A 12,669-nucleotide genomic window follows, 5' to 3' on the forward strand; every position below is an offset into this window, starting at 1 on the left:
CGCTATGGGCAACAGATGCCAACCATTGTACTATAGGGCATAGGCATGCATATTCCATCACTATTATTTGAACCACTTAATAGTTTTATCAGGCTGCAAAAGCCTCAGCTTGGAATGGTAGTATATATATGCATATACGTGGCTCAATGGGCTTGCAGTACCATGTACATGGGAACTACAGCTGTACATGGACTGAGTGTGTTGTGTAATCTAAAAGTACATGGGAACTCTCACTCCGTGTCGGTCCTTCTTTGTCATCGGCCAAGCCCCCTCCCCATCCCTCGGTCGCGGCCCCTCATTCGCCCCCTCGGACGCCGCCACTCGATCCCGCCGTGGTTGCTCCCCCTCCTCTGATCCCGGCCGTGGTCCCCTCCGCTGCAGCTCGATCTCGCATCCGGCTGCGTCGCGTCATCCGTCAGCACTGCTCGAGGTTGCCCCTTGCCGTGTCCCCTCCGTTTCTGCCGCTCGAGCTCACCACAAGCTCCATTTGCTTGTGCACGGGCAGATCCACCGCTGCTCCTCGTCCCTCTCCTCCAAGCACTGCCTCAGTGCCTGCAGCACCGCCGGTGAGGCCCTGGTGTGTGGCCCTGCTGATGTTGTATGCATCAATGAATTTTTGAGGATTTAGGACCATAAAAGAGATGCACTAAATTTTTGAGGATTTCAGATCATACACTTGGTAACTTAGAATAGAAGATAGGAAGTGTTAATTAGGAAATTTTGTTGGATAATAATTCTTTTACTCTGCCTTTCAGGTTAGCCCCTTGAATCAAGAGTGTGTATTATTGAAACCATAAATAGAGAATTTCATTTGATCTTTTTGACAGGAAGCAATCTGTATTCCTTGGCTCACTTGATCTTTTTGAACCAAACTGGACTGGTTTCTGAATGTTGGCAGGTTGTGGTGGTGGACTTCATGTCTGATCAGCTCTGCAGGTTGAGATGCTTTATAAATTTCAAAAATTCAGCAATGGAATAACTGTATTGTGCCATTCAAATGTAAGGAACCATTTATGCAGTTTACTAACTTTCTAGAGCACCGATTACAGTTTAGACTAATAATATTTATCACCTTGAGAAATGCTACATTAATTTTTTTGCAGGCACTACTGCTGAGATGGCAGAGTGAAGTTAGTTCCAGCATTTATGCAACTCCTTTGATCGCTGATATCAACATGTATTTGTCACTTTAATTTAGAGTCTGTCTTTAGCATCACACCAATTCTGTTCTTCTGGTCAGTATTTTAATGCATTTTCCTTCATAAGATTTCATTATAGACACACTGTTAATGAAACTTTTTCTGTTGTGTAGTGATGGAAAGTTGGAAGTAGTGGTGCTATAATTTGTTCATTACTGGCACTGATGGAGACAAACTGCCAGGTGTTAGTATGCTATTTGCCTTCTCAAATTGTATGACTGAATTTGCCATGAACCAATGTTTGTCCATCCTGTTAGGGTGCAAACAGATTAATTAGTTAGTATGCTATTTGCCTTCTCAAATGATGCTTCTACCATTAGTAATGGTGGTTCATTTAGCCTGTATTTTAGTAGCATAATTGCATGCGTGTCTATGTAAAAGATCATCCTTTAATGTCAAGCAATACTACTCAGTATCTCTGCAATTTTCCAGATTTTGTCCACTGCATTACTCTTTTCATTTATGAACTGTTCTTAGCCCATCATGGCACCACTACATTTCATTGTTGGTAATGGTAATCATTTTTGTTTTACAGCCAATCACTCTTGCTTTGGTGTACGTTTGGAACAACACTAAAAGATCTACTATCAGATGTGACACATAGGTGGAGCGACATCTCGACTACTCAATGGGTGAGTAATGAGTAATACTAATGATGCATTATCTCGATAATACCTTACGTACATGATTGAGAATCAAATATACGTATATATGAAAAATGATAGTAGCATAAGTGATCATGCTTACCTGTATCTTGATTGAACGTTAATAAGAACTACATTAGAAGAAATTTTCCGTTCCACTTGCAGTAATCGGCGTGAGCTCCTAGTAAGGATCAGGTGTAGTTTGCGTCATCACCTAGGCGCAAACGAGGCCACACATTACTCAGAACTATGTATAAAAATAAGCCTGCATAGTTTGAAAATCTAAAACAAGGCCTTTCATTAGAACCAATCTATGAGGGAATTCAGATATTTTGCACATGCCAACAAAAAATATTTAAATAGGAATGAGGACAAATAGCACACACACCTGCAGAAGTGGAGATTTAAAAGCCTGAAAGCCTTGATCCGAGGGAGCCACAACTTAGCTGCATATGCAGTACAAATGCTACTATAATGAAATTATTATAGTATTGCAGTTCATGTACTACCAATTTCTAGCAAGTCAAGATTTTTCTTTCCCTCACTTATACAGCACACCTGGCTGATGCTATCATCCAGATATAAAACCTTAGCACGGGCATTATGCTACATTCTGAATTTCTGCGAGTCTGGTGCTGGACAAAAGATCATGCAATTTTCTGATCATGGACAGCACTTGCAAGAAACTGGCCAGTGACTGAAATGGAGAGCTTCAGCTGCATATACTGAACCTTCACATGAACAGGACTGAAATCTTTTTCCATGACATACACAGATGCAATAGATTAACTGCTTGTTCCTAGAGCTAATCAAGTTCAAGCTCTGTTTTAACAAACAGCCCTAAATTCAGGGGAAAAAGGCTCTTATCACTGAGAATAAAAAAACTGAAACCGCATGACAATAGCAACTGGTCTCACAGATAGAGAATATCATGCTATATAGGTAACGAGCCATGATCACAGTATAATGATATTCTTCTAGAAATTATTATAAATGTGTTGCAGAACTGAAATCTCAAAAATATAGGTACTGCATATAACTGGCCATGCAAGACAAACATAGCTTTCACTAAGTAATTTCACATATAACTCACATTGGAAAATCGGCAAACTCAGTTTCTGAATTTCATTCTCTTTGCAAGGTTGTAGCATCTTAGATCAAAATTCAAATGAAAAACAATATATGTACATAAGTACATTGATGATGTACAGATAGAACATATATAGCTCTAAAACATCCCAGTCTCATTGTCATGTGTTGAAACTTATTTAACGCATAGCACAATGTGCAAAATGTAAATATTGCAAACCAAATATACTGGGAGCGCAACCGAATAACAATGATAGTTATGATGAATTCTCTAAATCAAACTACATAAGGTTACTGTTTCTAAAAATGGTTCTCTTCCCACTGTAGGAAAATTAACGACCAATGTTACACTGGAAGCAATCCCATGGACATTTCCAGTTCATTTAATTCCATTACTTACAATAGCTTATTATGCAATCTGCAACAAATTTATGTTTTTTCCCATTCAGCAGAGATGACAGAGGCAGCACTCCTTGCTCTCTCGAAGATTGGGTCCTATTTAGGAGGTGAAGCAGCTACCTTCATTGCAACCAAATTTTCTAATTTGATCGAGCTACCAAACACTGTGTGGCGTATTCGTTGGGAACTTCTGATGATGAACATCTTTATACGGAAGACAGGCGCATCCTATCTCAGTGATGCCTCAAGGCTTGGATCACAGAAGTGAGAATACTGGCCTACCGTGTCGAGGACATAATGGACAACTTTTCATATCATTCTCTTCAATTCAAGCAAGACCCTAAAGGGAAAAAGTTGGCCAATGGGTTAAGCTATGGTCGTGGAATTGCTGATGATCTTGCTCAGATAGAGAAGGATATTGAGCATGTTTCGAAGTTGAAGAATCTGTGGTTAACTCAGTCCATGAGCTTCTTCCTACTCAAGTTAGCAGTCCTGAACAGCAATTCCCTCAATACAGTTTGCCCCAACATGTAAAGGATGAAAACCTAGTGGGGTTAAAGGAAGAAAGAGAGCAATCAAAGGAATGGTTTATTCCCAATGCACCTGTCAACATGAAATATATACCAGCTCTCAAGGTGGTAGCTTTGTTGGGTATGGGTGGGATGGGAAAGACCACCCTGCTCACTAGTGTGTATGATAAACTGAAAGATATCTTCGAAATCCATGCTTGGCTCACTCAGCCTGTTCGCTTGTTGGTTTCAGCCAGGGCTTATCAGTCAGCCAACAGTGTTTTCCTCTCACAACAAACCAGCATCAGCCGGACTTATCAGCCCAGAAATCAACCAGCGAACAGGCTCACTGTCTCACAAACATACAGAAGTGTAGATGCTTTGCTGAAGAAGCTACTAAAGATTGTTAGTGCCTCTGAGCACACAACAACAGCTCATATTAACAGTGTCAATCAGAAGGAAGCAACTGTATCAGTTGATATTGGTATAGGACACAAGAAACAGCTGAACCCAGATGATATCGACAAAATGGGCATCTTAGACTTGAAGAGTAATTTAAAGGCAGTCCTAAAACATAAGAAATATATTGTTGTGTTAGATGATGCATATATGGGATCGTCGAGTTCATGATGGAATAAGCGATGTGTTTGAAGATTGTGGGAAGGAAAGTCGCATTGTCATCACAACAAGGAAAAAGGATGTAGCTGCTCTTGCCACACCAGGTTACCAGCTCAACCTGAATCCATTAGACATCAAGGATGCACTCCAGCTCTTCTGTACAAAGGCTTTTCTCAACAAAACCCACTTTGATTGGATATCAGAACTTCTTGAGTGTGCTAATGATATGATGAAGACTTCTGAGGGTCTTCCATTGGAAAAGTGCCCACTAGAGCTTCAAGAGCATGCTAATCATATTGTTAGGAAATGTGAGGACTCCTCGGTGGCAAAGTGTCCATCTGAGCTTCAGGATCTTGCTACTTATACTGTCAACAAATTTAAGGGCTTGTCACTATCAGCATTCCCATCAGAGCTTCAGAATCTAGCTACTCTTATTGTAAAACAGTATGAGGATTTACCTCTGGTAAAGTGTCCATCAAAGCTTCAGGAGATTGCTATCGATATTGTAAAGAAATGTAGGGGTTTGCCGCTGGCTATTTTATCAGTAGGCAGTAGGTTGTCTTCAAGGAAGCAAATAGTGCCAGTTTGGAGGCAGATGTGCAATGAGCTTCCTTGTGAGCTGGAAAAAGATGACCAGGTTCAACGAATTCTAAATCTTAGCTACTATGACTTGCCAAGTGACCTTCGAAACTGCTTCGTATACTGCAGCCTGTTTCCAGAAGATTACCACTTCTCAAAGGATGACCTTGTGCGACTGTGGGTTGCTGAAGGATTTGTTGAAAAGAAAGGGGATAGCACTCCTGAGGAGGTAGCAGAGGGCTATCTTTCCGAGCTGATCCACCGCAATATGCTGCAACTTGTGGAAAATGATGAGCTTGGCAGGGTGAATACATGCAAAATGCATGACATTTTAAGAGAGTTGGCCCTTTGCATCTCTAAAGCAGAAATATTTGGTACAGTAAATGATTTTGGTGCAATGGTGCAGATGGACACAGATGTTCGTCGCATATCTTCATATGGATGGAAGAAGATGAAAAAGAATAAATCCAAGATGAAATTTCCGCACCTCCGAACTCTGATGGCAAGTGATACCATTGTGGACTATGTGCCATCAATACTATCTGAATCAAAGTACCTTACTGTCCTTGAGCTGCAGAACTCTGATTTCCAGGAACTGCCTGTTTAATCTGAAATACATTGGCCTAAGAAATACAAGAATAACATCGCTGCCAGACTCCATTAAGAATCTCTGCAATCTTCAAACTCTTGATGTGAAATCAACTAGCATAAAAGCACTGCCACCTGGTATAGTGAAGCTCACTAAGCTAAGGCACCTTCTTGCTGACAAATTTGCTGATAAGAACCAGTCAGAGTTTCGGTACTTCATCGGAGTGGAAGCTCCGGAAGGGCTTTCGAACCTTGAAGATTTACAGACTCTTGAGACTGTGCAAGCAAGCATGGACTTGCCAGAGCAACTTGATAAGCTTTTGCATCTAAGAAGCCTGTGGATAGATAACATCACTTCTTCCCACTGTGCAGGGCTTTTTGCTACCTTGTCAACTATTCTACTTCTTTCCAGTTTGCTTCTATCTGCAGCTGATGAAAATGAGACACTTCTCTTGAATCATTTCAATCCAACTTGCATGAAGCTCCACAAGCTAATTGTAAGAGGATTTTGGTCTCTAACGGATTGTCCGATATTTCAGAACCATGGCAGATATCTCAAGTATCTTGCCCTAAGCAGATGCCATTTTGTAGGAGACCCGCTGGTGGTTCTAGCATCTACTGTACCGAACATCACGTATCTGAGACTTAACAATATACCTAGTCCACCTACTTTGGACCTTCCGGAAGGATCCTTCCCACACCTGAAGACACTTGTTTTGAAGAACATGAATGATGTCAGCCTTCTGAAAATTAGTAATGGTGCACTTCCAGTCATAGAATGCCTATATATCACATCACTGCCAAAATTGGAGATAGTCCCTCGAGGCATCAAATCCCTGGGCTCCTTGAAAAAGCTCTGGCTGCTGGATCTCCACAGTAACTTCAAGGCTCAATGGGACATGGCTGGAATGCAGAAGGATCTACAGCATGTTCTGGAGATACGTGCCTAACAGCAGAAGCTTTGTTTGTGTTTGTCAAACGTGGCTGCTCTTTCAGTAGTAAAAGTGTGCCACGATGCAACTGTGTCCACTCCAAAATCCATCAAGTTTGCAGTTAGACATTAGGGATAGCTGCATTTGTCAATCTGGATCATTTGTCAGATGTTTTCGAAATAATAATTCCTGAAACATGGTTTGCTGTCTTTGCCATCAGTATGCAATCTAGACTTACCAATGTCGATGTTCTTTTTTCTAGTTGTATCTAAGGCGCCAGTTCATTTAAGAACATTACTCTATTCCTACTGAATTTGCAATGTTATTACTATGTCAGCTAAAACTTTTTCTTGTATCACACATATGCTTCTGTTGAAATGAACTAGTAAGGCCTTACAGTGCCGTTCCTTATATGTTCATTATTATCTACTCCATCTATTCCAAATTATAAGCCGTTTGGGTTTTTTATATACATAGCTTTTTTATTCCAAATTATCTGCTCCATCTATTCCAAATTATCATCGCATTTGGATCGGTGCCAATCTTGTTCTCTAGAAGAAAATCATCGAAGCCACCCATTCCAGCATGCTCGGTGGCCATTTGGGTTTTCTGGATAGGGCCCGTCTTCCGGGTCTTCTTTAACCCTTGCATGTGGCTGCCTCAGCGTGGCAAGTGATCTCTATGGATTTCGTGAAGGGTTTGGCCCGCTCTAATATATCATGCCAACTCTATATTGGTGGTCGTCGATTCCTTCACCAAATACAACCACTTCCTTCCTCTGTCTCACCCGTTTACGTCGGCCGACGTTGCTAAGGTATTCCTCAACAATGTTTATCACCTACATGGGTTGCCCACTGCTAATGTCTCAGATCGTGATAGCATATTCACGAGTCAGTTATGGAGGGAATTGTTCGTGTTGGCAGATGTCCAGTTGCAAATGTGTTCTAGCTACCATCCTCAATCCGTTGGATGGAAACTTTCCTTCGTTGTTTCTCCAATGCTTGTCTGACGAAGTGCTATGCCTGGTTGCCTCTTGCGCAGCGACTGCGCGTTCACCCTTTGAAGCTCTGTATGGATACCCTCCGTGTCATTTTGGCATCTCTGCTTTGGACTCAGTTGATGTGCTGATTAATGACTGACCTTATCCACCAGCATTTGTGTTGTGCTAAGGAGCGTATGAAGCAGCAAACCGACAAGAAACGATCCGAGCGCCAATTCCAAGGGGTGATCTGGTGTTTGTCAAGCTCCAACCTTGTGTTTAGTCTACCTTGGCGCCGAGGGCTAACCAGAAGCTTCCATTCAAGTTCTATGGTCCCTATCCGATGATCGCTCACATTGGTTCTGTTGCTTAGAAGCTCGAGCTGCCAGTTACCTCTGCCATTCACTCGGTGTTTCACGTTTCACAATTGAAGTCGGTAGTCACATCAGGTACTCCAGTTTCCTCTCCTCTGCCAATAGATATTGATCTGCCTCCGGTGCCTATAGCTGTGTTGCAGCGCTGTTCCCATCCCACGGAGGTCGGTTCAGTCGAATAGGGTCTCATTCAGTGGTCCAATTGGCCGGCTCATATGGCGACCTGGGAGACATTGGATCATCTGCGCCAGACGTTTCCTAGAGCTCCTGCCTGGGGACAAGCACGCCGGCCTTCAAGCATCGGGAACTGCTACTAGCCCTTCTACTTCCAGCCACAGGATGTGGAGAATCATGGGCCTCGCAGGAGCGACGAGCCCGTCGACCCAGCGTGTGCCGTGTGGGTTTGACCAGTGCCTATGTGCACGAGGTGGGCAAGGCCCATGTATATGAGCTGCGGAGAGTGGAGAGACAGGCATCACGAAATTTGTAAACAAACTCTGAATACTCGTTAACCCTGTCCTCGCCGATGCATCGTCTTCCTCGTGTTGTTCATCCTCCTCTGTCCCCAATTTCTCCACCATTTTCTCAAATCTACTGTTAACACAGCCCTCCCCCCACACGCAGAGTCACCCACTTGCCTGCATCGGGCGCTCGTAGCTCACCCGCCCAGACTGCATCCATCGAATGGCTACACCAACACCAATGCGAGGCTCCCGTACGGCTGATCTGTATCTATATTTCAACTTTTATCTATGAGAAATCAATTTTTTAGTTTTTGCGGCAATGCACGAAATTAGTTACCTAGTATACCCTTGAAGTCTGAAAGGTCATTTTGCGTTGTTGAAAAAATCATAAAAATGTACTAGACCATTGTATGATGCTGGCAGAACAACTCTTACGAGCTTGGAATCAATATATCCAGCTATTCTCAACATCAATATGTATACGAGATTTATTTATGGGTTATTACACATGCACCTATTTTATTTATTGATTTTTGTAAAAAAAAAAGCTCAAGGGATAAAGACGGTAATGAAAAAAAAGCCCGTTCTCCTTCTTCCGCTTCCAGCAGCAACCAGCCTCCAACCAGCCTGGCGCGTGAAGGATACAAAACTCATCTTCCGGGCAATAAAACCCTGTAGCGCATCGGCATCGGCATCGGCATCGCCTCCCAGAGCAATCCCCAGAGTTTTCGATTCCCCTGCCTGATCTCGATCTCCTGACCACAGCTCCGCGCGCACGCTTCGCGATCTCGACCCGGCGGCTCCCTCGATCGATTCCGGCAAGGCCGCCCGCTGGTGCTCCTCCCTCCTCGCCCGATGTCCGCAGGTGCTCCTCCCTCCTCGCCCGATCCCCTCTCCCCTCGAATCGTCGCCCCTTCGGATCCCGTTGCGATGCCGAGCCCTCCTCCGGCCCCACCCGCGGTGGCGGAGGATGAGGAGCGGCCATGGCCGCCGATTAAGATGAAGCGTTTTCCGTACGCCGTGTACTGCGTGTTCGGTGGCATGGGCCGCACCGGGGAGAACCTCCTCGCCGCTTGCGTCGGGATCCACTATGTGCTTATCATGGTCAATCTCCTCTCCTACACAGACGGTGAGCAGGCCCGCTTCTGGACAATCGTCAGCCGCGTCGTGCAGTCCCTCTGCTACGCCTCCACGACGCTCATCATGTGCACGCTCATCACGTGCGTGTTCATCCGCTACTACATGCGCGTGTATGGGGAGTACCACGTGACGTTCGATCCGCCGCAGCAGCACCTGGCGCCCGCAGCGGCAGCGGAGCAGCTCCCACCTCCCCCTCCGGAGATGGACATGTGTTAGGTTTGGTCCGTGTGTGCGGTATGTGTTTTCTTGCTGGCCCCAGGTGCCTTCTCTAACCCATTCTTCAAGTATCTGTTTTAGTTGCTTAATTACAGGTGTTGCTGCTCTCCTTGTTCAAAAGGTACATTCCCTCCCAATCCCGGCCCTATCTTTGATTATATTCAGCATCTTTAATGTCGTATTGCTTAATTATGCAGCTATAAGTATCTGAAATCTGAAATACTAAGTTTTCAAACGGATTTTAGGTTCCATATATAATATAGTTGTCTGTTGCCCATATGATTTGGTGCAGATTTCTTTGCTTGCAATCTGTTTTCGATTTGTTTAGGCACCACTAGAAATTCGAAGATGCTTTAGGCGCTTCTGGTTTAGCCATTAAATGGTATGTTTTTCAATTCTATGCTCAATCTATCTTTTATAAAACAATGAATCCACAATGTATTCTTACTTAAGTAGTTGCATTGTGGGAGCACTTCAGTGGATAGAAATTTATTAGTATGTTTTTCCGCGTTTATTACTTTCTGTCTTTTGTGTTATTTGTGATAAACAGGCTTTGTGATGAAAGGAACAATGGGAAGGACCAGCGTGCTGAAAAGATTTTGCTTTCTCTTGCCCTTACCTGCCGAAGGAAAGATAGAAGATAGATGGTGGCAAACATCAGTGGAAGCACATCACTTGATGGCCCGATCTGAACGTGACCATCACATAGAAGTGAAGTAAAAGAGCAACCTGTTGAGTGCCATGATAACAAAAATGCCAGCGCGCTAAATCAGGACAGAACTCAAGTAGAGCTGGAAAATACTGCAAACCAAGTGGGAGAAGAACCAAGTTCGAAGTTTTTAACTGGAATAGCTATTACTTTTGTGCAGTTCGAAGTTTCTCATTTGCAATAGCTACTTTTTATTTCATAGTTTGTTCAGTATCTTTAGGAAAGATTGAATAAGATATAGTTTTTTATGTCTCTAAAAGAATTTCCAGTTGCCATTGTCTGTCCTGGAGTAGTGCTGGAAATAAATTTGTTTGAGTTCTTAATAATTTATCACTTTGTCTCTTGTTACTTGGGTTTCTTTTGTTTTCTGTGTTGTTTCTGCTGGGTTTTTGTCACTCCTGGTGACCCAAGTGTGACCTCTGTAGTATATGCACAGAAATATTACTAGTGTTGAAAAAGGTCTGATTTTTTTTTTTAAAATGGTGCAGAACAAAGATTTCTATAGTTTATTAGTTACATGCATTTTAGTATCTGACTGTAATGTGAAAATGGGACAATAGGCAACTAGCATCTGGTATTTCCATTGCACGCTGATTGGGAAGTCTAATTGAATTGTGGTTAGTGCCTGACTGGTGGTGTTGGGTCTCACACAGAGGTGATATGCGACATGTGCCAATGGCTACGTGATCCCTTTCCGCAAAATGGAACAGCTAAGGATTTTATTTTCCCTTTCTGTGCGCATAAAAAATGAAATGAACTGACTATTAATACAATTGTACTGTGTCACACTAATTCTGTTTCATGTTTTGGAATCATGTAGTTACTTGATATATGCCAAAACTGCTAATCTGATAGTATTTTCTTGTTAGTGATGCTGATAGCTAATCTAACATTTTGTTTGCGTGACCTTTTGAATTATTATTTTGCAAACCTTCAGGTCCGGGGACAAAGATAATGCCAAATATCGTGTAGTTGGTGTCATTGAGCATTGCCGGAGGACCATAACAGGGGGGCACTTTGTCGCTTATGTGAGAGAAAGCAGGATTGTCAGTGAGGTGGAGAGAAGCAATAGCTCTTCCTCATGGTTTCGTGCAAATGATAAAAGCATTAGAGAAGTCTCCCTAGACGAAGTTCTCAAGTGCGAGGCTTTCCTTCTTTTCTATGAGAAGGTAGAAGCTTGAGACATGCATCATATTATGCCCAAGTAATAGCAATCAAATGGCATTGGCAAGTATGATTTGGTTTGCTAAGGATCCATTCAGTGCACTCAGTCCATACATGTACTGCTTTTACTGAGGCATTGCAGGGCACCTGGTTAATGGCGGCTTGTAACCAGTTGGGGAAATTGTTACCTAATCTGCTAAGTGTTTCTTCTTGCTCTTTTAGAAGGAATTAGGGCATGCTGTTTTGGCTGAACAGGGTAGGAAATTGATCATGGAGTCACACCATGGCCTGGTTTTGTTAGATGATACTCGATCTTACATGCCAGGGGTTCACATTTTGTGACCACCTGCGATTTAATACAGATGTAAGGTGACAGGTGTTCATGATTTTGGTTATGGAAGCATTTACTTGTTTTGTGAATTGTGGTTGCCAAGGATTTTTCTGTTTGATTGCCTTGGAGAATGACAGTGTAGGGTGCTCCTGGTTGATCAAGATGGCTTAATTCTGATTGCAGGCTGCTAGAACAATTGTTTTTTCACAACGCTGATTTGAAAGAAGAGCTCGATGAAAATTCAAGGGGATGTGTGTATTTTTATCGAATACGCATCTGCGTATCATTGCATTATAGAGAGAAAAGGATTGGCCCCTTTTAAGCACCACCACCTCACTCCTGGCCGGACTGTGAGGGGTTGTTTCAATACATCGAATCATTTAAACTAAAGGAACTAAGAAAGAGATGAGACCTGACCACAAAGAACACCAACCAACTAAACCAATGTAATCTATCCTAGCCCAACATCGTGACCCAGACCTAGCGTGAGCAGGCCACGTGCTCCCGCCATGCACCAAAGGTGATATTCGTTTCTGAACTCTTCAAGCATCCTGGTGATGCAGGGGTGAGACCCTTCAAAAACGCAAGCATTTCTATGCTTCCAAAGGATCTAGGAACCTAGAATGATCATTGTATTCAGCCCCTTTTTCTTCTCCTTTGGAATTCTCTTGGTTGCTTTTCGCCACCAATCAACGAATGATTTCTCTCGCCTTGTGGGAGTCCAATCTTGCAGTC

The 12,669-nt window shown here is 43.0% G+C and overlaps 1 long non-coding RNA gene and 1 pseudogene across 1 annotated transcript; both read left to right on the plus strand.

The window, feature by feature from the left end:
• Nucleotides 1-238: 238 nt before the first annotated feature.
• On the plus strand, nt 239-6,905 carry LOC136486770 (disease resistance protein RPM1-like; annotated as a pseudogene).
• A 2,080-nt stretch (nt 6,906-8,985) lies between these two features.
• On the plus strand, nt 8,986-10,765 carry LOC136484901 (uncharacterized). Its single transcript, XR_010766249.1, has 2 exons — nt 8,986-9,239; nt 9,501-10,765. It is a non-coding gene; the product is annotated as an uncharacterized lncRNA (long non-coding RNA).
• Nucleotides 10,766-12,669: the final 1,904 nt, after the last annotated feature.

The sequence above is a fragment of the Miscanthus floridulus genome, chromosome 10 (assembly GCF_019320115.1).
Source record: "Miscanthus floridulus cultivar M001 chromosome 10, ASM1932011v1, whole genome shotgun sequence".
In the NCBI taxonomy this organism is placed as follows: domain Eukaryota; kingdom Viridiplantae; phylum Streptophyta; class Magnoliopsida; order Poales; family Poaceae; genus Miscanthus; species Miscanthus floridulus.